Source organism: Aquarana catesbeiana, linkage group LG02 (assembly GCF_042186555.1).
Source record: "Aquarana catesbeiana isolate 2022-GZ linkage group LG02, ASM4218655v1, whole genome shotgun sequence".
Classification (NCBI taxonomy): Eukaryota; Metazoa; Chordata; class Amphibia; order Anura; family Ranidae; genus Aquarana; species Aquarana catesbeiana.
The window spans coordinates 657,200,164-657,226,427 of NC_133325.1; the positions used below are offsets into that span (position 1 = coordinate 657,200,164).

General features: G+C 41.2%; 1 protein-coding gene across 1 annotated transcript in view; it reads left to right on the plus strand.

The window, feature by feature from the left end:
* Window positions 1–26,264, plus strand: part of STX1A (syntaxin 1A) — a 206,505-nt gene that overhangs the window by 11,130 nt on the left and 169,111 nt on the right. The gene's annotated exons all lie outside the window — the stretch shown is intronic.

A 26,264-nucleotide genomic window follows, 5' to 3' on the forward strand; every position in this document is an offset into this window, starting at 1 on the left:
TCGCAGCAGACAAATCTGACCCCAAATGACACTTTTTGGGGACCGTGACATTATTACATTGATCAGTGAATTTGTTTTAGCACTGACCAATGTAAAAATGACACTGGCAGGGAAGGGGTTAACACTAGGGGGCGATCAAGGGGTTAGGTGTGTTCTAACTGTGGGGGGATGGGCTCACTAGGACATGACAGAGATCTATTGTTCCCAGTGATCGGGAACATCTCTGACATGTCACTAGGCAGAACTGGGAAATGCCTTGTTTACATATGCAGTTCCCTGTTCTGCCTGTATACAAGGCAATCGCGGGTCGCCAGCGGAGATCAAGTCCGCCCGACACACGGCATGCTCCTGCCTGCAACAGCGCCTGCGTGCGCTGCCTTACAGCTACCGCGATTTGTGCAGGAGTGCCATACTGTCGCCATATAAGGACGGCGGGCGGGCGGTCGGTAAGAGGTTAAGGAAGGACAGGGAATCAGTCAGATTCCAGCAGATATATTAGAGCTGCACGATTTTGGCTGAAATGAGAATCACAATTTTTTTTTTTTTTCTTAGAATAAAGATCACGATTCTCGTGGCATAACATCTTTCACATTTATACCAAAAAAATTGGACTAACTTTACTGTTTAGTTTATTTTTTTTTTAATTCATTAAAGCGTTTTTTTTTTTTTTTAATGCGTTTGAAAGGCCGCTGCGCAAAAAATGTGACATAAAATATTGCAACAACCACCATTTTATTCTCTAAGGTCTCTGGTAAAAATATATATAATGTTTGGGGGGTTCTGAGTAATTTTGTAGCAATAAATATTGATTGTAACTTGTAAGCAGCAAGTGCCAGAAAAAAGGTTTAGTGTTTTTAAGTGGTTAAACTTCCCTCATCTACACACAGAAGTTAATTTCTTTTGATCTAAGAAGAAAAATTTCTTTGGTTACTTATCTGTGATGTTGTGATAAAACTTTGCAGGCTGCCTGGATTTATATATATATATATATATATATATATATATATATATATATATATATATATATATATATATATATATATATAAAAAAATATATATATATTAAAAAAAAAAAAAAAGTTTTATATATATATATATATAAAACTTTTTTTTTTTTTAATATATATATTTTACTTTGTGGAAGCAAGGAAGTATCTCTGCTACAGCCAATCACATTTCAGATGTCATTCGTCCCCCCCCCCCCCCCCAAAAAAAAAAAAAAAAAAAAAAAAAAAAAAAAGTTTATATATATATATATATATATATATATATATATAACTTTTTTTTTTTTTTTTTTTTTTTGGGGGGGGGGGACGAATGACATCTGAAATGTGATTGGCTGTAGCAGAGATACTTCCTTGCTTCCACAAAGTAGCGTCATTGTATTTGATGGAGGACTGACTTCACAGGCGGGGTTTTTTATATCTACTGTAGCAAGGCAACATGGAATGGTTGCCATAATCCATAATAAACAACTACATGCTAGTAGTCATCTGTCTATTTGTAGGTATATTAAAAAAAAGAAGAAAGCTAATGCCCATGAACACGAAGCGCATTACTTTAGATCTGTAGCTTTAAATGGGACCTGTGCTAACTGGAAACTGGTAACGTGTCCCTCTTTTAATGCTATTTGCCTGACTGTCATAAGAAACGAATGTCTTCCCTTCTTTCTGAAACAGACTTGGTAAAAACATTCAAATTAAGGTCTCTAACTTCATCCTGGCTCTACCAGGCAACTGGTATTTTCAGAATGTGATTAGCAATGACCGCATACTCTGATTAGCCATAACCTTATTATCACTGACAGGTTAAGTGAATGGCATCTTCAAGTCAATGAGGTATATTGGGCAGTAAGTGAACATGTTGTTCATGAAGTTGATGTGTTGTAAGCAAAAGAAAAAAAATGGGCTTCGTAGTTTGTTGTGTATGGGGTTGTGTAGCCACAGACCGACACAATAAACACCTGCGCTCAGGTGTCTAGTTCCTCAGTGTGTGGTGTGACCGAATACGTTCAGTGGTATCTGCCGTCTTGCAGCCCTCCTCAGAATAATGGGTATTCACAGGCGAAAAAAAAGGTATTCACCGACCTAGTGCATTACCACTGATAAAACTTTATTGAAATGTAAAACGGCAAAATATATACTCACAAACGAGCATGGGTAACAGGAATGGACAATGTTACAGGTGCGCAATTTTGAACATCGACAGATCAGGGCCTGACGTCAAGTGGGTGTAGCGATCAGCCATCGCTACACCCACTTGACGTCAGGCCCTGATCTGTCGATGTTTAAAATTGCGCACCTGTAACATTGTCAATGCCTGTTACCCATGCTTGTTTGTGAGTATATATTTTGCTGTTTTACATTTCAATAAAGTTTTATCAGTGGTAGCCACAGACCGTTCAGGGCACCCATGCCCATGACTACAATGGGCACATGAGCATCAGAACCAGACCACGGATCAATAGAAAAATGTGGCCTGGTCTGATAAATCGTTTTTTGTTTTTTTTTTATCACTTGAAAGGCCTGTTTACTGGAAGTAACCCCCTGAATTTTTTTTATATCATCTTCTAAGGTTTGAATTAGCAGCATGCTAGTCTGATCCAAGAGCCAGTAGGGGATTTATAGTAGCCAGAGTCACATGGGCTTTTTTGTGACAACAAAGTGGAAGGAAAAAGGTGCCAGCAGTCATTTTTAGCCTCATTGGTTCAGTGATCTGATCGTTGGGATTAAAATCACTGAGCCCATAGTAAAGCCTTCAGAAGATGAGTTCTTTGTACATGTGGCTTTACACGCAATTTTTTTATTTTAACTGTTAGTGAAATGTAGGGTTTTGTAAAGTTACAGTTTGCATTAAAGCCCACAGCAACCAATCACAATTCAATAAAATTGTTACATATGCTTCCTTAAAGTGATACTAAACTACGTTTTTTAAAAAATTTGTACCTACAAGTAAGCCAATGATGAGGCTTACCTGTAGGTACAGTGAATATATATTCACATGTGTAGAAGCCGATGACATCACCAGCGCATGCACTCTGTGCTGTGAAGGGATGGCACACTCGAGTGTGCTCTCCATTGAGTACTGTACCATGAGAAAATGACTCCGGGGCACATGCATGGAAGTGACGTCATTGTGGCTTGGCCATTCAAATGGCCAGAGCCCGCGACCCCAGAAACAAGACCGGATGAAGATAGAGTCCCTATCAGCGGTAAGTGTGTATTTGGAGGGGTCTGTTTTTATAGGCAAGTCTGTCTTAACCACTTCAGCTCTGGAAGTTTTATCCCCCCCCCCTCCTGACCAGGCCTGCTTTAAATAAACCTGTGAGATTAGAAATATGCATTTTCCATTGCTTGTTTTAAAAGATCCATGGTCAAAACAGAAGAACTTGTTTTGGGAGTTTAACAAGACTCCTGGCCACTCATTAAAATGAGAAGAAAAGAGGTTTAACCTTAAACTACGTAGAGAGTTCTTTACTGTAAGAGCGGCAAGGATATGGAATTCTCTTCCTCCGGCAGTGGTCTCAGCGGGGAGCATTGATAGTTTCAAGAAAGTTTCAGATAAGCACCTGAACGACTACATACAGGGATATACAATGTAATACTGACATAAAATCGCACACATAGTTTGGACTTGATGGACTTGTGTCTTTTTTCAACCTCACCTACAATGTATCTATGTTTTAGGAATCTGGCTATTTTATATTGTTGGTGATAAAACAATTTCATTTTTTGCAGTTTTTATTGTCCTCATTTAATGAAAGTGGTTGTAAACCTCAGACATGAAACATGAACAAAGCATATTCTTCTATACTGTGTACTGTACACATACAGTTCAGCTCAAAAGCGAGCCTGCACGTGTGCCACCATAGGAAGCCGCTTCCTATGGTGTCACATTAAAAAAGGAGGGGCCCAGAGCGCCGGCGGGAGGCCACAGAAGAGGAGGATTGGGACTGGTCTATGCAAAACTGTTGCTGTTTTTCAAGGCAAAACCTTTGCACAGAGCAGGTAAGTATAACATGTTTGTTAAACAAAAAAACACCTTTTACAATCACATTAAAGCTGAACTTTGGGCACAAAAACCTACATTTTAAATATATACCTCAATGGCCACGAAGGATATACATTTTGTTTGTCTCCAAATGCCTTTGCAAACCAGTTATTAGCTTGTAAAAGTAGCATCATCACCGGGATGCGCAAATCCTGTGCAGAAAGAGCTGTGGGTGTGGCCCAGCAGGCCCCACCCACTACAGGCTTCCTGCAGAGAACTACTGAGGGGGCGGATATAAGACCAGTCACCCTGCACAAGGAGAGAGAGCAGCACTGACTGGTCTTACAGGAAGCACAGTTAGTCAAAGGAGTTGTTTTGTGCTAAAATTCAGTTTTGTATCTTGAAAGAATCCAGAAATTTAAAGTGATATTACACCCAAAAGCAAACATGTATTATATTGCAGCTTACCAATTCTTAGATGTGATGGCTGTATTTGTTTTTTGTTTTTTTTCTTTTTTAGGCTTTCTTTCCTTTTTCACCTGGTGTTCCAACCAGTAAGTTTGTTGTTTTTCAGTAGCAGTTACAAGGATGATAAAAAACATTTAACGCTGACTGACAGGGGTGCTCACACTGATCAACTTTTATTTATTAATGTAAAACCTTTATTCCAAAAGGTAAATAAAACTGTTGTTGTAACTGCTTATAAAGTATTAGCTGGAGTTTGGCTTCAGTCTGTCAGTGCATCTAAATCTGCAGACTGATAATGCTTGTGTCCAAAGGTGCTCCCTGTGCTGCTTCATCCAGAGTGGGGGCACTCTAATACAGGAGGTGTGTTACTGGCCAGATCACCAGGAGAAAACGGAGGGAAAAACGTCTAGTAAAGAAGAAAACTAATGCAGTCACCACATCTAATGATTGGTAAGCTGCAATATCTTATAGTTTAGGGGTTTATTACCGCTTTCATAGTCTTGTGGCATGCCTGATGAAACTCCTTTCAAGATGATTGGAGCTTCTACAGTTTTGCAATGTTTATGTGATCACTACTGCTCTTTATGGGAAAGTGAGCCAGTTTAGACCAAAATCACAGCTCTTTCCATCTCAGGTGTATTGACACCCAGCATGGTGCATCAGTCATTTCCTGCAGTTTTTGACAAACTCAGGAACCTAAAAAAGGACAGGTATCGTAAGTAGGCCACTTTACCGAAAAGAAAAATCTGTGTTTAAATAGTTATGTGAAAGGGCTGAAGATAACATTCACAACTGTACATGATGTTTAGGACTTTTATGTAGCTCAGGTTAACCATACCTTTATGTTAGCTGCTATTTTAAGGGAAGAAATAAAACCAAAAAAAAAAAAAGCATTTCCAAAATTCTTTTGGCTGAACCACTGAAATGAATTGCCCCAAAAAACAGTCCTAAGGAATTTCCCCAAAAAACCTTAGGACTGTTTTTAGGGCAATTCATTACAGTGTTTCAACCACAAAAATCTTTGATATGTTTGCCCATTGAACTTACATACTACTTGCTGGTAGTCCTCTCTTGCTATATCCAGTCATTTGGTCAGTTGTAATTCCCATGGTCACCATGGAAGAAGGCGCATATGGGCCATAGTTTGCTTAGCCATCCCTGAAATACCTCATGTGCTTTGGTACTTTTGTATAATGTTTTCCAAAACTGGTGGGCCTAATGTTGGAAAATTTCACTACCCAGTATGCCAATTTGGTTGTATATACCTTCTAATAACCTCCAAAAACCTGGCACACATTTATTGATGAATGCTGGTTAAACCTTTTTTTTCATGAAGCAGTTGAGGTGTATATAAGGCCTCATGCACACAAATGTCTAGAGGGTGCAAAGTCCTCAAGCGTAAAATCCCTGGCGCTTTCCCACAGCCGGGGAGCTGCAGGTATGTGGCCGTATTCTGGTAAATGCTGATGGCTTCTGCATCGGTTTTTACACCTGAAGGGGAAATTCATTTTCCCTGAATTTGCCACTTTCAAGTTTGGGACAATACACCATATGCACATGTGTAAGTAAACGCAGACACAAAAACCATTATGTTTACATAAGTACAGCCACATGCAGCCATTCACTTGTATGAGAGTCTGTACATGGTACCTGTGGGCTCCTGGGCTCAAAAATTTATGCCAGGGATCTTGCAGCCTATAGACCAGGGATATGCAATTTGCGGACCTCCAGCTGTTGCAAAACTACAAGTCCCATCATGCCTCTGCCTCTGGGTGTCATGCTTGTTGTTGTCAGAGTCTTGCTATGCCTCATGGGACTTGTAGTTCTGCAACAGCTGGAGGTCCGCTAATTGCATATCCCTGCTATAGACATTAGTGTGCATGTGGCCTAATTCAAGTATTAACAAACTTGGTGGCGCTAGTAAAAGAATGTTGCCAAATCTCAAACTACGGTCCTATGAGGGTTCCAAGTAAACATGCCTTTTTGGGTAGAGGGTGAGAAGTTATACCTGTAGAGCAACATACCCTCATTACAATGGGCCTGTAGTAAATTTTTTTTACTGCTGGTGGTATACATATGCTGCTAGCATTACTGCAGATCATGAAACTTTTTTTCCAGTCATTGTTAAAATGGACCTACCGTATAACCAAACACGAATAGCTATTGCTAGAGGATTGCAGGGATGGGTTGGAGAAAAGATTGAACTGGAAGTAAAGCTGCCACGGTGTGGATACGAAGTCCGTATTTACACTATGTGACTGGAGTCACTTTGGGCGGGGGGCCCGTGGAACCCAGAATCCCTTGGAGAGGTTGGGAAACCCTCGTTTCAGCTCCCCATGCACCTCCTATATCTAAGTCACCCTGTGCCTATTAGGGGAACAGGAAGACCAAGAACCCCAGTCTGATCTGTACTAATCTGACTCGCTGTACAACCACATGCCTTGGGAGAAAAGTATTATGGGATGTGTATGTGCGTTTGCTGTGAGGGGGGAATTCCTTCAACAGCTCTCCCTGCTGATTGGACAGTCTACCCCGCCCTGAATGCAAAGGGAGGGGGGAGTGTTACCTGTGTTTCAATAAATAGTTAATGTTCAGCTGCCAAAACTAGTCCTGCCTAATTCTTGGTTGCAAGCGGTTGGAATATCTGATATCTATATTCAGACTGGAAGGAAGCTGTATATGACGAAAGCACTGAAGCGGAGTGTGTGACATTTCAATACACACTACTTCTGCACTGTGACGTGTGACTTATGTGACTAAAATGGGCAACAATTACAAGTCCTCTGTGCTGATCTGTTTGGATTTCTTGGATGGAGCCCTGGGCGTGCCTTGGGTTGTGGATTGTAGAATGAGGTTTGATATTGGATTGAAAGTGTGTGGTCCTCCTACCATATCGATAAGCTTATAGAAAAGTTTACATGAGTCTCAAAGAACAATGCAAGCAAAAAACATATTGGTAGGTAAGGAAGTTTACTGCTTTAAGAGAAACAAGGTAAAGGCTTTGTCAACTAAATACATAGCTTGCGCTCCTAAGACATAATAACGGAGGAGGTATGCGTGGGGTGAAGCAGCGTGGGAGGAAAGGTGATGTGTCCTAGAGTGTCTAGGCATAAACAAGAAAGAGAATAAAGGGAAAAAGCAAGAGAAAGAGGAGCATGTAGACTTCATATGCTGAAAGAATAGCACTGGAGGATTGTCGGAGCAGTATTTTTCCAGAAAAGTAAAATATTTCAGCCCGTATTTTTACTCTTTATGTAAGAGTGTTAAAGTATAACTAAAGGCAAAACTTTCTTTTTAGTTTTGGATAGAGTGGAGAGGGATTACAACGCTTTTCAATTTTTTTTGCTCTCCCTCTCTGTGTCCCGTTTACTGTTATCATCGAAAGTGAAAGTTAAAGAAAATCACACATTTTTGGGTTGACATCAGAACACTAAAAGAGGGCAAATCTTCCAGTGGGGACAATAGTTCTGGTGACACCCCGAGATTCCCTCACTTTGGAGAGATTTATTCTCCCTGTTTTTAGCTATGGGACAGAAAGTGAAGGGAAATCCCCTCAATGGGATATAGATGGGGAAAGAAAAACTGACAGGGATTATAACCCTGCCTTACTCTATCCACATCCACTTACACTTTAATTTACCTTCAACATTTGAGCATAGGTCTACTTTAATGGAACTAATCTCTGTAGGTTCTCTTACGTTGATCAGTATGTCAGAAGCCTACAAGCATGCTATATTCAGTCATTCATCTTTCCCTCTTCCACTTATGTACTAGAGCGAAAGTCCAAAGGGTATTGGAGTCTGCACTACCTGTAATTTATCAATAAATGCCAAAGAAGTGGCAGTTTTCAGAGTTCTTGTTAGAATAATGGACATATTTGTTTTTCCAATATAAATGGTAGGTTGTTAGCATTTGATTATGGGCTTGACAATGGAACACATTGTTCATATGTTTGAATAAAGAATTGTGCTCCTCAAACCAACCAATGAGATTTTCCATTTTCTCAAGACTATACTGGAAAAGTAAACCCCATCCCTTTCAGTGGTCACAGACGCCAGCCTGCAGCTAAGATTTACCCGTTCAAATGGTGTGTATGTGGCGTCTGTGGCCACTGAAATGGTTGGGGATGACGATAATGACATCTGAGATGGTACTTAAAGAATGGTAAACAGCAGAATATGTTCAGGATAAAAAAAATCTAGTTAGCTTTGCTAGACATAATGTGCAAAAAAAAAACAGGGTCCTGGCAATAGGGTGTGCATAGGGCAATAGTATAGGAAAATGTGCAGAAAAATCGGAGCTTATGGCAGTGTATGACTAGCACTGAGTCAGCTTAACAAAGGGAAAAATACATTTCCTACCTGTTGATGTAAATGTACAGAATGTCTTATCAGAAACTAAACTTGATAGCATAATGCCTTGTGAGCTTCCTTTCTATTAGAGCTATTGACGTAAGCTCTGAGGGATCATTTGCAGTCCCTGTCCTGTGGATATGGAGGAGTGAAGTGGTTAATATTCACTGCCATCGTACTCTTGCGTTTCCTGTGTTTTCCATTATGTCAGTGTGACCTCAGAGCTTCCTCCAGCAATAAAGTCAATGCATTTTTTTTTTTTTTATCGTTAATGTTGCTTGCTTAGTAAGAGCCCTAATTACTAGAGGGAAACAAACTGAAAATTTTTACATGCAATTTACCATGACTCATCAGCTGATATCCATTGATTCAAAGAGCTTCAAAGTTTTTGTATTCACAAAGGTACAAGTGGGTGGGGAAGCATAAAGAATGAAATGCAGATTTTCCCAATTTTCATCCACTATGTGAATTTAAAGTGGAGTTAAATGATCAAAAGCCAAAACTTTTTAAAATTATTTTGGATAGATTTAGTTTTTTTTTTTTTTCTTTTAACCATTAGTGTCTCAATGGGGAGATTTCACTTCTTGACCCGTAGATTCAACAGGAAGTAGGAGGATGTCTTTGCAATGTTATAGATATTCCTTAAACAGTTGTCATGTAAACAAGTGTCCCCATTGGAAGATCTCCTCTGTATTTCTGTTCTGCTAGCAATTCCAGATTTTGAATTTACCCCTCACTTCCATTCGCTGTGGGATTCCTGATCAGAATAGAAGGAATGGATATTCCTAAAGGGGCACAGACATCAATAACAACCTGACTACTTCAGCCACATCTGCCTTTAGTTAGTCCAAACATTGACTAGAAGTCATGTATTATTGAATGATACATGACTGGATTCTAGGGTGTCTTTATGCAGGTGGCTGTTTTACAGTCCTTGACTGCTCATATACGTGTTAGGAAATCAGCAATTGAATTATTAAATAAGTTGGCAAGTCATGCTTTGCCATTTCTATGCATTTTTTTTTTTTTTTTTTTTATATTGCAACTGAAAAGTTTAGGCATACTTGCTTCTGCTGCCCATGTTTTTTTTAAATCTCCCACAGTTGATACTTGGTGCTGGTTCACACGGGGTGACTTGTCAGCCTGATAAGTTGCGCTCCATTTAGTACAATGGAACCATTCTAACAGGAGTGACTCAAGTCGCTCCAACTTAGAAAAAGGTTCCTGTACTACTGTGGGGCGACTTTGGATCGGCTTGCATTGACTTCTATTAAAGAAGTTGTTTGCAAGCCTCGCTGAGGTCGCACTGTGCGTGGCGGCTTCAGAGTCAGACGACTTTGAAGCCGTCCCTGTGTGAACCGGCACTAACTGTTACTGTATTTATTAAACTTTGCCAAAAAAAAATTTAAAAATGCCCCACCCGCAGTGTTATGCTGTACTGTGCTAGTACGCATCGCTACTAGCACTTTATGGCAGACTTACCTGTCAAACAGAGCCATCCAGCGTTGTACTGACATTGATCCCCCTGGTCCTGGGTGTCTCCATCTTCTCCCTGTCTTCCGTCTGGGTTCTGTCTTTTCCGCTGCTTAAATGGCCGGACCATGATGATGTCACTCCTTCACATTGTGGTCACATCACCACAGCACACAGTGTGTGCCATAAATGTTACTGCTGACAAGCAGAGGGAGACATTTATGACAGAAGAGACCACGAGAGTCGCTTCTGTTATAAAAAAAACCCTGCCTGTCAGCATTTTTTCCAAATTCAATTTAATATCACTTTAATGCCCCGTACACACGGTCGGATTTTCCGACGGAAAATGTGTGATAGGACCTTGTTGTCGGAAATTCCGACCGTGTGTAGGCTTCATCACACATTTTCCATCAGATTTTCCGACACACAAAGTTTGAGAGCAGGATATAAAATTTTCTGACAACAAAATCCGTTGTCGGAAATTCCGATCGTGTGTACACAAATCCGACGCACAAAGTGCCACGCATGCTCAGAATAAAAAAAGAGATGAAAGCTATTGGCTACTGCCCCGTTTATAGTCCGGACGTACGTGTTTTACGCCACCGCGTTCAGAATGATCGGATTTTCCGACAACTTTGTGTGACCGTGTGTATGCAAGACTGATGCATCTGTCCGTAAAAATCCTAGGATTTTGTTGTTGGAATGTCCGATCACTGTCCGACCGTGTGTACGGGGCATAAGTGTACTTATTAGGTAGCCATAATGGAGGTTGCCTCCGTGTCAATATTTAGAGAATGCAGGCTTTAGTGGTGACATTACAGGAAGCTTATCTTGCATGTCAGATGAGTAGGAGGAGCAGTGGTGAGGTTTTTGGGAAGAACGAATACACATTTTGCTAGAGAACAGACATGTAAAAAGTTAACAATCTGACCTGCTCAATTTATGGTATGGAGTGGGCAGATCTCTTCCAACCACAACCATCGACCACCAGAATTCAGTCGATTGTGAAGTGGTAACTGCAATAAGTTGACAACTTTATTATTGTTTATTTAAACATTAAATCAAAAACAGAAAAAAACTACAGTAATTTCCTTGAAACTGATCAGGCTTTTATACTGGGTTTGAGCAGAACAGATTTGGTCCCATCTTTATGCGGCCTAACAAAATCACAATTTTATGTCTTCAGCTACGTCACAATTTTGTCAAAAATGGAATAAAAAATGTGATCACCCTATTAAATTGCCACGTTTATGGCTTAGGTTATGGGTTTTCTGGTTGTTTCAAGATTTCTTTTTGTAATGTATGACGCACATGTTTTCAGAACAGGGATATTGATGGTGTTAGCTTTCTGCATAGTGTGTTATGCTCTACTCCAAGACCTACTTCACACAAACCCTCCCCATAACCCCCAACTCTAACAATAATCCAGATTAACCCCAACCCTAAAAGTAAACAACCCTCCAAGCCTGCTTTTCTCAATGTTTTCAACAAAGAGGAACGCTTGAAAAAACGTTCCAGTCTCAGGGAACCCCTGCCAAAAATGATTATATCGTAAGATTCATTGGTGTGATGGTCAGTGGGAAGAATGCTCCTTACACTTGTGGTCATTGGGAAGAATTACCCTCTGAAAGATAGGTAAAAAGATCATTGGTGTCAGTGGGAACTTCTCTAAGCTCAAGGAACCCCTAGCAAACTTTGAAGGAACCCTAGTTGAGAAATCTTGTAATTCCAACCCTAACCATAACCCTTCATATTGTGAGCTTAAACCCTTGTTTGCATACTCACCTCACCTACCTCCGAATCTCCTGCAGCAGGGACAACCCTAACACCCAAATCTAATGTTAATGTCATTACAGGTTTATACCAGTGAAAGCTAATACCATTAAACATATTTAGTCTTGTGGGAACTCTGACCAGAGCAATGTTTAGCTTACAGGTCTTGTCCTTCCTCATATGGGCAAAGGGGGCATTGAGTTAGAAAAGGAACGTGAGTGATTAACTGGGGGAGAGGAGGGGGCACATGGGCAAAGGGGTATTAGGGTAGCAAAGAAAAGTGAGGGGGCATTTAGGTAAACCCGTTGCTTTGTTCTATAACAGAAGGAGTGAGATTATGTGGGGGAGGAGAGCAAGGATTGTACGATGTCCAGAATGAGAATGAAGTTCATATGCTTGGGAAGGGCTTTGTGAAAGGAGAGGCTGGCCAAGATTACTTGGGGTGGGGTGCCAGGTATATGTTAAAACACTAATCAGTTGCAAACCAACCCTGTCAGAGTTGAGAGATTTCTTTTTTGTGACATCCTTTTTAAGTTCCTCATATTAAGAAAATGCTAGTGAGTTTAATGCAGCGGTACGCAATACAATTTTGTTTGAAATTGGGTAAAAGTGCATCAGAAACTTTGGAAATGGTTAGGAAAGCTTATGGAGAAGCTGCGCTATCATCTGCACAAGTGTACTTATGGCACAAAGCCTTCAGTGACAGACAAGAAGTGTTGAAGATGAACAGTGATCAGGATGCTCCTCATCAAAAACAGAACTGTGACCGATGGCTATCAGAATGATTGCAAAGGAAACGGAATTACCAGTCAAACATTCATGAAATTGTGACTCAGGATTTGAACATGAGAAAAGTGTATGTAAAACATGTTCCAAAGAACTTGTCACGTGTCAAGTTCACCGTCAATTCGTTTGCCAAGACCTGTTGGTCCGTTTTGAATGAGACCCTGATTTTTCTCTTTTTCTCCTTTTTGTGATCACTGGAGATGAATCCTGGGTGTTTGAGTCGGATCCCGAGACAAAGAAACAAAGATCAGAATGGAACACGCCCATGTCACCTCAAGAAAGCTCGCATGAGAAAATCAAAAGTCAAACTAAGAAGTCTCTGAATGCCATGCCACTTTAAGACTTCCAGGAAGAATGGAAAAATCACTGGGAGCGTTGTGTACACTCACAAGGTACATACTTTAAAGGAGACCATGTTCAATTGTAATTTTTTTTTTTTTTTTTCAATAAAATAATTTTTCAAATATCATTCTCATTACTTTCTGGGCACACCTCATATATCAAAAAAGGAAGTTTCATTGTAGAACTATCAGAGGGATTCAGCCCAAAGGCACCCCCCAAATTAATTAGGACATGTTTGTGACATTTGTCCAGACTGTAAAGAATTTTTCATCTTGTATCTCCAGAGGAAGATAATTGACATTCCATTGATTTGAATGCTTCTAAGCTTCTGGTTGGAAGAAGTGAACCTGTGCCTTATTTGGGGTCGCAATCTGGCTCTGAAGTTTGCAGAATCTATTTACAACCATCTCTAATTCTTAGCAGATTATCAGCCTCAGCTGTGTTCCTGTTAGCTGTGTGGAGGGGGGTGTGTCTCTTCCCTCCATTCAGCTCTCGGAGCTCTTCGCCCCCGTTTTTTCTGAACTCTTAGACAGGCTTTAATAAAGATCTGAACTCTTAGACAGGCTTTAATAAAGATCATTACTTTCAGTGGATGTAGAGGAGACTGCAAATAAACAGGTACAACTTATGTAGGAGGATTTGTTTCATCTGTGTATCACCTAAGGCCAGTCTCTTCACTGGGTATATGTATGGGTTTACAACCACCTTAAGGAGGAACTTCTCCTGGGAACTTCATGCCTCCTCTGTGCCACCATCTTAACATATCCTGCATCTGTGTGGATGTGCAGCAGAAGACCTGGCAGAGACCTGCAGCACATTTACATGTGCAGGGGAATCGTGCACGCAGACACACTACTTACTTCTGGTATCTGGGACCCTGTAGATACCTGAATCCCCTGTTTGTTTTCAGCTGTGGGATGCCATAGTATGTATTTGCCCACCAGGACATCTGCCTCCTGGCAACTGGGACATGGGCAGCCCAAGAGGCAGACAGGGACACTGTCATTTTCACTTAGGTGAGAGAGCATGACCGCACAAGAAAAGTTAAGAAACCTTTATTTTAAAAAAAACGGACGCGTTCTCCAATTGTGGATGTAGTATGTACCAGAAAAATAAATTTTGACATCACTATAAACTACTTAAAGCAACAGTCAGACACTGCTCACCGTATTATAGGTAAATTAAAACTTCACCAAATATTAATTACGAGCCTGTCAGAAATGCACGCCTGCCAGGAAGTTAGCAAGTGTTGTTTTCCACTTCCCAGGAACCTTCCTCATCCATGCAAGATCCCGAACTCCACTCCTCATCCTCCCAGATACCACAGTTAACGCACAAACATACTCATGTTTTAGCACATTGAACACCCACAGCGATGAGGTCGCTTTCGCTCTACACGTTTCGTCATTTGACTTTCTCAGGATGTGACGTGTGTGTGTGTGTACATACACAATACTACCAGAAGTATTGGGATGCCTACCTTTACACGCACCTGAACTTTAATGGCTTCCCAGTCTTAGTCTGTAGGGTTCAATATTGAGTTGGCCCACCCTTTGCAGTTATAAAATTTTCAACTCTTCTGGGAAGGCTGTCCACAAGGTTTAGAAGTGGGAATATTTAACCATTCTTCCAGAAGCGCATTTGTGAGGTCAGGCACTGATGTGGATGAGAAGGCCTGGCTTGCAGTCTCCACTCTGAACACCTTTGGGATGAATTAATCAGGTTGAGGTCAGGACTTTGTGCAAGCCAGTCAAGTTCCTCCACCCCAAACTCGCTCATTCATGTCTTTTATGGACCTTGCTTTGTGCACTGGTCCAAATCATTTGGTAGAGCGGGTTATATGGTCTGGGGTTGTTTTTTTCAGGGGTTGGGCTTGGCTCCTTGGTTCCAGTGAAGGGAACTCTTAACCAAGACATTTTGGACACTTTCCAACTTTGTGTGAACAGTTTGGGGTTGGCCCCTTCCTGTTCCAACATGACTGTGCACCAGTGCACAAACAAGGTCCATAAAGACATGGACGAGTGAATTTTGGGTGGAGGAACTTGACTGGCTTGCACAGAGTCCTGACCTCAACCTCAACCCGATAGAACACCTTTGGGATGAATTAGAATGGAGACTGCAAGCCAGACCTTTTCGTCCACATTAGTGCCTGACCTTACAAATGTGCTTCTGGAAGAATGGTCAAACATTCCCATAGACACCCTCCTAAACCTTGTGGACAGCCTTCCCAGAAGAGCTGAAGCTGTTATAGCTGCAAAGGGTGAGCCAACTCAATATTGAGCCCTACGGACTAATTAATGCTGGCCATACCATATGCAAAAAATTGTCCGAAATTCGGTCATTTGGCCTGTTCGTTCGTTTTTCGGGCCAGTTAATGGGTACAAAATCAAAAATCATTGGGACATTTTTGAGCCAAAAAAAACAAAGGATGTTTGGAAACTTTCTGCCGAACGAACGATAAATTGAAAGGTTAATGTGCTTCCTGTCCGAACAGTTTGCACTAGCTATATGTTAAAAAACAAAAAATGGATACAGTTATGTCCACTGAACGATTTATCGACCATTACATGATGTCACTATAGTTTGCTCTCACGGCCAAATGTTCGTTTTTCGAAAATGGGTTTTGGCCGATTTTTCGTATAGTGTATGGCCAGCATAAGACTGGGATGCCATTAAAGTTCATGTGCGTGTAAAGGCATGAGTCCCAATACTTTTGCTAATATTGTGTGTGTGTGTGTGTGTGTATATGTATGTATATATATATATATATATATATATATATATATATATATATATATATGTGTGTGTGTATAATATAAATATATATATATTATAATGACAGTATCTCACAAAAGTGAGAACACACTTCACATATTTGTAAATATTTTATTATATCTTTTCATGTGAAGAAATGACACGTTGCTACAATGTAAAGTAGCGAGTGTACAGCTTGTATAACAGTGTAAATTTGCTGTCCCCTCAAAATAACTCAACACACAGTCTTTAACCACTTGCGACCGCCGCACGAACATTTACGTCGACAGAATGGCATGAACAGGCAAATGGGCGTACAGTTATGTTCCTTTAAATTTGCTGCAATGTGAGCGCTGTGAGTGTGATCTCGGGTCCCGCGGACTCTATTTCCGCGGAGATACCCGCGATCGTCTCACGGAGAGGAAGAACGGGGAAATGCTGATGTAAACAAGCATTTCCCCATTCTTCCTAGTGACAGGACACTGATCACCGCTCCCGGGAGCGGTGATCAGTGTCGTGACACACGTAGCCCATCCCTAGGACACACTTAACCCCTGCAGCGCCCCCTCCTGGTTAACCTTTTCACTGCCAGTCACATTTACACAGTAATCAATTGGGGGGGGGGGGGGGGGTCAGCCTGTCAGTGCTCAGATCATGGGCCGCACACTCCATCAAATTGGTCTGCATGGCTGTCTTCCCAGAAGGAAGCCTCTTCTAAACATGATGCACAGTTTGCTGAAGACAAGCAGACTAAGGACATGGATTACTGGAACCATGTCCTGTGGTCTGATGAGACCAAGATAAACTTATTTGGTTCAGATGGTGTCAAGCATGTGTGGCAGCAACAAGGTGAGGAGTACACGCATGGTGGTGGGAGTGTCATTGGTCTGGGGCTGCATGAGTGCTGCTGGCATTGGGGAGCTACAGTTCATTAAGGGAATCATGAATGTCAACATGTACTGTCACATACTGAAGCAGAGCATGACCCCCCTCCCTTCAGAGACTGGGCTGTAGGGCAGTATTCCAACAAGATGACGATCCCAAACACACCTCCAAGACGACCATTGCTTTGCTAAAGAAGCTGAGGGTAAAGGTGATGGACTGGCCAAGCATGTCTCCAGACCTCAACCCTATTGAGCATCTGAGGGGCATCCTCAAATGGAAGGTGAAGGAGCGCAAGGTCTCTAACATCCACCAGCTCTGTGATGTCATTATGGAGGAGTGGAAGAGGACTCCAGTGGCAACCTGTGAAGCTCTGGTGAACTCCATGCCCAAGAGGGTTAAGGCAGTGCTGGAAAATCATGGTGGACCCGCAAAATATTGAAACTTTGGGCCCAATTTGGACATTTTCACTGGGGTATATTCACGTTTGTTGCCATCGGTTTAGACATTAATGGCTGTGTGAGTTATTTTGAGGGGACAGAAAATTTACACTGTTATACAAGCTGTACACTCACTACTTTATATTGTAGCAAAGTGTAATTTCTTCAGTGTTGTCACATGAAAAGAGATATTAAAATATTTATTAAAATGTGAGGGGTGTACTCACTTTTTTGAGATACTGTATGTGTGTTTTATATATATATGTGTGTGTGTATGTATTTATACATGTATGTCTGTGTGTGTGCATGTGTTCTTTATGTGTGTTTTATATATGTGTGTTTTTTTTTTTGTTTGTTTTTTTTTTTAACTCTTTATTACAAAATTTTTACTTACAAATTGTTTAACATAATTTACATTATCTTTTCTCTTTCTTTCCTTCCACAATATTAACATAAATATCTATTTTCATATCCGTTCACTCTTACAACTCATTCTTCCCTCTCATCCATCTTATGGTCACTAATACCTTCCCCTATTTACTCATTTTATACTATATTTTCAGGATATCTTATATCTGTTGTTAAGCATGATTTGTTCCACTTTGCCCAAATCTTATCATATAATCGCAATTTTCCTCTTTGTTCATACATTATTCTCTCATGTGGTACAACTTGATTTACTGCTCTCACCCATTGATTTATTGAAGGAGGATTTGGCTGGATCCATTTTTCCACTATTTGTTTTCGAGCTAGGAATAATACTTCTTGCAAAAATATCCTAGTATATCCACACCCTCTTTCTTTTACCACACCCAGCACACATAGTTCCACAGTGGCCGTAATAGATTTATTTATGACTTTTCCTAATTTCTTGACCACCTGTTGCCAATACCTCCCTATACTTCCGCACTGCCACATCATGTGAATAAAATCCGCCCCACTTTCCCCACATCTTGTGCAGTCTGGCGCCTGCATCCTCCCCATCCTATACAGTCTGTTCGGTGCCAAGTATGTCTGATGTATTATATTTAATTGAATTATCCTGTTATTCATTGCTGGCGATACTTTCAAGTGCAAGGAGCAGATTTCATCCCAGTCCTGGTCACTCATTCCCGGGATGACCCTCTGCCATCTGTCCCTCACAGACACCGGGTCCCCACTTATTTTACTCTGTAGTAGGTATGAATACAACTTAGATATCAATCCCCTTGGTCCTTGAGATCTTAGTATGCCTATAAGGGGATATTTGGAAATTTTTACTTCTTTTCTTCCAAACTGTACCTGTAATAAATGTCTTAGGCCTCTTTCACACGGATGATCCGTATGTCCGTTTTTCATCCATCCGTTTTCGGATGAAAAACGGACATACAGTCATCCCTATGGAGCGTCGGATGTCAGCGGTGACATGTCCGCTGACATCCGACCCGCTCCGATCCGAAAAGTGTAACGGAGGAAAAACCTACTTTTTCCTCCGTTTTCGGATCGGATCGGATGACGACGGACACTACGGACCGTCATCATCCGATCCCCCCATAGGGGAGAGCGGCGCTCTGACAGGTCCGTCGCTGCACAGTGTGCAGCGATGCACCTGTCATCTTCCTGCTCAGCGGGGATCGGCGGAGCTATCCCCGCTGAGCAAGCGGATGTTCACGGGGCGGATCATGACTGATCTGCCCCGTGTGAAAGAGGCCTTAGCTGTAAATACTTATAAAATTGTTTGCTCTGGAAGTTATATTGTTTACACAGGTTCTCATATGACACTATTACGTTATTATACATCTGGCCAATGGCTGTTACTTTTTTCTGTTTCCAAAAATTACTGTCTTCAAATATTTCTAATTTTTCGAACGTTGGATTATTCCATAAGGCCATTTCTGGTGGGGTGTCCTTAAAACCCGTCAGTTTTTTTTACCTCTTTCCAAACTGACCTGGCCAATTTTAGAAGGGGGATTTTTACTTCAACCTTTTCTTAATTCTGTTTCAAGTCCTACCAGTAGATCTCCTACCTGCATTTTATCTAGCAAGTATTTCTCCTTTTCTCTCATTTCTTGTTCCTGAACTACCCAGGTTCTTAGATGTTTTAATTGCCCCGCCAGATAATATAAATATAGGTCTGGTATTGCCAACCCTGCTGCAGTGTTAGGTCTTTGTAACGTAGAGAGTTTTAATTTACATCGCCCATTTGCCCAGATGAACCTAGTTAGCTGGGAGTTTAATTTTTTAAATATATATTTTGGTATCTTTACCTCCGAATGCGCCATCACATACAGACACTTCGGTAGTATAATAGATTTAACCAACTGTATTCTCCCTGCCATTGATAATGGTAATTTTTTTCCACACTCCCAATTTATTCTTCACGTATTCTACCAAGGGGTCTATATTTGCTTTAAGAGCTTCTTCTGGTTCCAATGTGATATTTATTCCTAAATATTTAAATGTTTCCACTATTTTTAATGGGATCTGCAGTTTCCTCTCCTTTCCTGGCCCTAATAACATCAATGAGTATTTCTGCCAGTTTATTTTAAGCCCCGATAGTGTCCCATATGTTTCTATTTTTTTCATTGCCTCCCCTAGGGAACTATGCACATCCTCCATATATAGTATGATGTCATCTGCATATAATCCTATATGTTCAGTCCTGCCCCCCACCCTAATCCCTTTATATATTTTAGATTGTATAAATCTATTAGCCAGTACTTCTATTGCCAATGAGAACAATTGGGGGGACAACGGGCACCCCTGTCTTGTTCCCCTTTGCAATTTCACTCTAGGAGACAAAACTCCATTTATTAAGAAATTTGAGCATGGTTGTTTATACAGTATTCTCACCCATTTTCTAAATCCTTCCCCAAAACCACTTTTCTTCAACACTGCTTGCAGAAACTCCCATTCTATGGAGTGGAGTGCCTTGGCCGTATCCAACGATGCCAAGGCACTCGACTCCGGGAAGTACTCCCTCAGCTTAACCATCAACTGAGTTCTTCTAATATTATTTGTAGTGGACTTCCCCGGCATAAATCCTGTTTGATCTTCTGATACAATGGATAAAATTACTCCATTAAGCCTCTTCACCAATATCTTTGCCAATACTTTATAGTCATTATTTAACAAAGATATTGGTCTATAGGACGCACAATCTTTTCTATCTTTTTCTGGTTTTGGTATCAATATTATTGTTGCCTCATACATATATATATGTGTGTGTGTTTAGAGGTATGCACGCACATTTTATGTAATCGCTTTTTGAACCCCCCCCCTATATGTGTGCAATCAGAACTATTTTTTTTTCCCGTTTGTTCATAGTACCAGCAAAAAAAATGGCTGTTTCTCTGAAAAGCAATCCATGCTCAGATCGCTTTTCAGAGGCATTCGATAGCCGTTAAAGAGCCTCCTGACCGCCTGTTTTAACCCCCTAAGGCCTTGTCACACCTATGCATTTTTAGTGCTTTTTTGCATTTTGCAGATCTGCAGTACAGAACGTGTTCCATTGGAAACCACGTTAAATGGATTGTAGTGCAAATCTACAAAATGCAAAAAGCACTAAAAATGCATAAGTGTGAATCGGGCCTAAATGCATCATCATTATGCTGCAACTGCGTGCAATGCATACAGCTGTGGCGTGGTTGCAGTGCAGCCCTATTTACCTAGGGGTATACTTTAAGGGTGCCCTGACTGGAAAAAGATTGAGAAACATTGGCATAGAGGAACCGATCTCGCCATTTTCCTCCTGCAGCCACTGAATGCCTGCGGGGGGTGGAGAAATCGGTTCCTTTTTATATGCAGCCACCCACCGCTTGTGACCGGGCCCTGGCGTTCTGCCATCGGGCTCGGGTGAAAGGGCCCTGTCCGGGGGGTTATTCATGGTTTCTTGCATTGGAGCCCTGAAGTTTCTAGTTACGCCACTGGTAGTTTCCTACACCAGAAACACCTATACTCAGTAATTTGGAGGTGCATTCACTTGCTTCTAAATTTAGCTTAATATGCCTTCCCTTTGTAAAATATAAACTGCATAAATTCTTGTTACTTTGTCAGTTGAAGGCAGTAAAAACATGTACAATGCCAAGTTGCCTTAAGAGCTTTGTTTAGAAAGAAGCACGATTTACAATTTCTAGTACATTATTACTTTTACTGTATAATGCGGCAAATTAACTATTTATTTAAATATTGCTAACAAACAGCGATAAGTGAGCTAAACCCCCAATAATTTTCTCATCTGGTTAAGTGGTACATCGATATTTTCACAGCAAAAGAGACATTTTTAACACCTCTTATCTCTGCTGGAATCTCTTGGTATATTAAGCCTATATAATGGTGTAAGCATCCAAGGGCAGAGCTGGATCAAGAATATAGGCTCAATGCACACAATAGTTCTTGGTGCCTGACGTTTCCTTTCTTCTGCCCTACGTGTCTTTATTGCATTAATTTCACTGTGAGTGCGTGGAATAAGCACCATACTGACAGGCGGTGATATTAAACGCTGTGATTAAAGTATGATTGTGTGCTGTAGCTCTAGGCCCGGAGTTACTTATATTGGATGAGAGCAGCAGATTACATATAGCACACATTTCAGTGTTGGGTGAAGAATTATCACACCTCTTCAGAGAAAACCTCTACAACTAGAGACATTATTAAAAGAAACCAGTAATGCCTACCAAGCAAAGTAATGTTGATGCTGTACTACAGGCACCTTAAAGATAAATTCCAGGTATGATATATTCATATGTTTACATTGTTATGTTGGTCCAGCTATGTATATACAGTTGTAAAAAAAAAAGCAAGAAGAAGGGGCGCCTCTGAATATATATCAAAAATACTTTAATAGTAAAAACAGTATCCACTCACATGTAAGACTGAGAAGTAGAGTTCTGGCACATCTCCAAGCAGAGGAGAGAGAGGAGGACTACAGGTGACAATAGGTCCTTGCGCTGGCATCACATCATGTCCATCAGGGATGAGTGGTAGCAAGGTCTGTAAGTAGTCTGATAAAATACACACCAACAAGAATGGAGTTACACGTGGGGCCGTCAAAGGATGGTGTGGGTTCCAAGAGGAGAGTGTGGAAGGGACGCCAGGGCTGGAGCCAAAACCTCAGCTGTGCAGCAAAATCGGCAACTCCTCATATGGCATCCGTGATGGGAAGTAACACGACCGTGCAGTCGGAGGCAAACCGAGGCTTGGAAGGCAAGATGCTTGAAAAAGGAGTGCCGCTATCCCTTCCATCCATAGCGAGTCGACTCAGAAGCGTGTCGCACATTAGTGACGCCACCACCCAGCGCCCAATCTGTGTTTGCCTTCCAAGCCTCAGTTTGGCTCCGACTGCACGGCCGTGTTGCTTCCCATCACGGATGCCATACGAGGAGTTGCCGATTTTGCTGCACAGCTGAGGTTTTGGCTCCGGCCCTGGCGTCCCTTCCACACTCTCCTCTTGGAACCCACACCATCCTTTGACGGTCCCACGTGTGACTCCATCCTTGTTGGTGTGTATTTTATCAGACTACTTACAGACCTTGCTACCACTCATCCCTGATGGATGTGATGCCAGTGCAAGGACCTATTGTCACCTGTAGTCCTCCTCTCTCCTCTGCTTGGAGATGTGCCAGAACTCTACTTCTCAGTCTTACATGTGAGTGGATACTGTTTTTACTATTAAAGTATTTTTGATATATATTCAGAGGCGCCCCTTCTCCTTGCTTTTCTTCTTAGACACATTGGACGCGGCTTCCGGTCCCCCAAGGTGGCAGCCCTAATTGACATTGTGCATATATTATTCGCACATATCTATATGCATATTTCTTGCCCTTGGACTATTAGGAACAGTTTATTGAGGTACCTATATATTGCGCCTTTTTTACTTGTTTAAGTATATACAGTTGTGCTCATAAGTTTACATACCCTGGCAGAATTTATGATTTCTTGGCCATTTTTCAGAGAATATGAATTATAACACAAAAACATTTCTTTCACTCCATGGTTAGTGTTTGGCTGAAGTAATTTATTACCAATCAACTTTGTTTACTCTTTTTAAATCATAATGGCAACAGAAACTACCCAAATGATCCTGATCAAAAGTTTACATGCCTTGGTGATTTTGGCTTGATAACATGCACAAAAGTTGACACAAAGGGGTTTGAATGGCTATTAAAGGTAACCATCCTCACCTGTGATCTGTTCGCTTGTAATTAGTGTGTGTGTGTATATAAGGTCAATGTGTTTCTGGACTCCTGACAGACTCTTGCATCTTTCACCCAGTACTGCACTGATATTTCTGGATTCTGAGTCATGGAGAAAGCAAAAGAATTGTCGAAGGATCTGTGGGAAAAGGTAGTGGAACTGTATAAAACAGGAAAGGGATTTAAAAAGATATCTGAGGAATTGAGAATGCCAATCAGCAGTGTTCGAACTCTAATCAGGAAGTGGAAAATGAGAGGCTCTGTTGAAACCAAACCACGGTCACGTAGACCAACTAAAATTTCAGCCACAACTGCCAGGAAAATTGTTTGGGATGCAAAGAAAAACACACAAATAACTTCAGGTGAAACACAGGACTCTCTGAAAACATGTGGTGTGGCTGTTTCAAGATGCACAATAAGGAGGCACTTGAAGAAAGATGGGCTGCATGGTTGAGTCGCCAGAAGAAAGCCATTACTACGCAAATGCCACAAAGTATCCCGCTTTCAGTACGCCAAACAGCACAGAGACAAGCCTCAAACCTTCTGGCACAAAGTCATTTGGAGTGATGAGACCAAAATTTAGTTTTTTGGCCACAACCAAAAACTCTACATTTGGAGAGGAGTCAACAAGGCCTATGATGAAAGGTACACAATTCCTACTGTGAAACACTGAGGTGGATCGCTGATGTTTTGGGGATGTGTGAGCTACAAAGGCACAGGAAATTTGGTCAAAATTGATGGCAAGATGAATGCAGCATGTTATCAAAAAATACTGGAGGAACATTTGCATTCATCAGCCAGGAAGCTGCGCATGGGACGTACTTGGACATTCCAACATGACAAGGATCCAAAACACAAGGCCAAGTTGACCTGTCATTGGCTACAGCAGAATAAAGTGAAGGTTCTGGAGTGGCCATCTCAGTCTCCTGACCTCAATATCATTGAGCCACTCTGGGGAGATCTCAAATGTATAGTTCATGCAAGACAGCCCAAGAATTTACAGGAACTGGAGGCTTTTTGCTAAGAGGAATTGTCAGCTTTACCATCTGAGAAGATAAAGAGCCTCATCCACAAATACCACAAAATACTTCAAGCTAAGCTGTCATTGATGTTAAAGGGGCAATACACGGTATTAAGAACTGGGGTATGTAAACTTTTGATCAGGGTCATTTGGGTAGTTTCTTTTCCCAATATGATTTAAAAAAAGTAAACACAGTTGATTGATAATAAATGTCTTCAGCCAAACACTAACCATGAGTGAAAGAAAAGAAAGTTTTTATGTTATTCATATTCTCTGAAAAATGGCCAAGAAATCATAAGTTCTGCCAGGGTATGTAAACTTATGAGCACAACTGTATATCATACCTGTCCTATGTCCCTGGATGCTGGAAATCACTGACGTTGACACCACTAATCCAGTGATCTCCACTTGCTTCTGGGTACTGCTGTGCCAAGTGGTCGGCCTGCTGCATTCTGAACACAGGAGGTCAGATGCTTGGCAGGGTTGCCATTCAGAAAATGTTCAATACAATGAAAAGCATTCTCTGATTGGACAAGGTAAAGAATCAGGGCAGTTATGTCATGCTCTCCTCCTTGTCGAATCACTGAGTGCTTTGTGATCATTGAGAAAGCATTCTCTTAATGGTGCCTCTGCTTAGCGCCCAACCTTCTGTATTCAGAATGCATCAGGCCAGCCACTCAGCATGGGCCCCTGAAACAAGTGGAGATCACTGGAGTACCAGTGTCTACTTCAGTGATTTCCAGCTTCCAGGAGCATAGGCCAGGTGCGTGTGTGTGTGTGTGTGTGTGTGTGTATATGTATATGTATATATAGATCTAGATCTAGATCTAGATCTAGATATACACGTACACACACACACAAACACACACATATTAGCCCAAGCTGAGCCAATATAACTAATACCTACATCATACCTATCTTTAAAGGGTAAGTTCACCTTTAACCACTTGAGGTCCAGGCCATAGCCGAACCCCTTACCATGTGATCAGCTGTCAGCCAATGACAGCTGATCACATGATATAAACAAAAGCTCGGTAATCGTTTTTTTGTCAGCGTGAGGAGAAAAAAAGCCGTTCACCGGCTTATATTAAACGGACATCGGTCCTGAAGAGGAAGGAGGCACATATGCCTCATCTGAGCCTGCCAGTGCCCACAAGTGCCACCTATCAATGCCCACAATGGCCACCTATCAATGCCCACCAGTGGTGCCAATCAGTGCCACCTAGCAGTGCTGCCATCAGTGTAAGCAATCAGTGCCCATTATTGCCACCCATCACTGCCACCTATCGGTGCCCATCAGTGCCGCCTCATCAGCGTACATCAGTGAAGGAGAAAAATTACCTGTTTGCAAAATTTTATAACAAAATATAAAAAAAAAATACATTTTTTTTTTTTTTTTTTTAAATTTGGCCTTTTTCTATTTTTTTAACAAAAAATAAAAACCACACAGTTGATCAAATACCACCAAAAGAAAGCTCTATTTGTGGGAAAAAAATGATAAAAATTTCATTTGAGTACAGTGTTGCATGACCGTGCAATTGTCATTCAAAGTGCGACAGCGCTAAAAGCTGAAAATTTGTCTGGACAGGAGGGGGTTTAAGTGCCCAGTAAGCAAGTGGTTAAAGAAAAATCTGTAAGGTGAACTTACATAGGAGGTGTGCCTAGCCTTATGCAAATACGGACTTTCAGAAAGCCATTATTTTAAATATTGGGGTGGTGGGCATAAGCATTGAGCATGTAGCAGCACTTCAGGCAGTTTAGGGAATAGAATAGAATGCATTAAGATAAAAAACCTCCTGCCTTTACGGCT